Source organism: Ailuropoda melanoleuca, chromosome 6 (genome assembly GCF_002007445.2).
Source record: "Ailuropoda melanoleuca isolate Jingjing chromosome 6, ASM200744v2, whole genome shotgun sequence".
NCBI classification, from domain to species: Eukaryota; Metazoa; Chordata; class Mammalia; order Carnivora; family Ursidae; genus Ailuropoda; species Ailuropoda melanoleuca.
The window spans coordinates 56,565,666-56,566,007 of NC_048223.1; positions in this window are offsets into that span (position 1 = coordinate 56,565,666).

Below are 342 nucleotides of genomic sequence, written 5' to 3' on the forward strand. Positions count from 1 at the left end.
TTCGATGTAGTGATTCAACACTTCCATTCATCACCCTGTGTTCATCACGACAAGTGCCCTCCTTCATCCCCAACACCTATTTCACCCATCCACCCTCCACCCTCCAACTCCCTCTGGTAACCATCTGTTGGTTCTCTACAGTCAAGAGTCTGTTTCTTGGTTTCGCTCTCTCTCTCTCTTTTCCCCCCTTTGCTTGTTTGGTTTTTTTTCTTAAATTCCACATATGAATGAAATCATATGGTACTTGTCTTTCTCTGGCTGTCTTATCTGGCTTAGCATAATACACTCCAGCTCCATCCATGTTGTTGCAAATGGCAAGAGTTCATTCTTTTTATGGTTGAG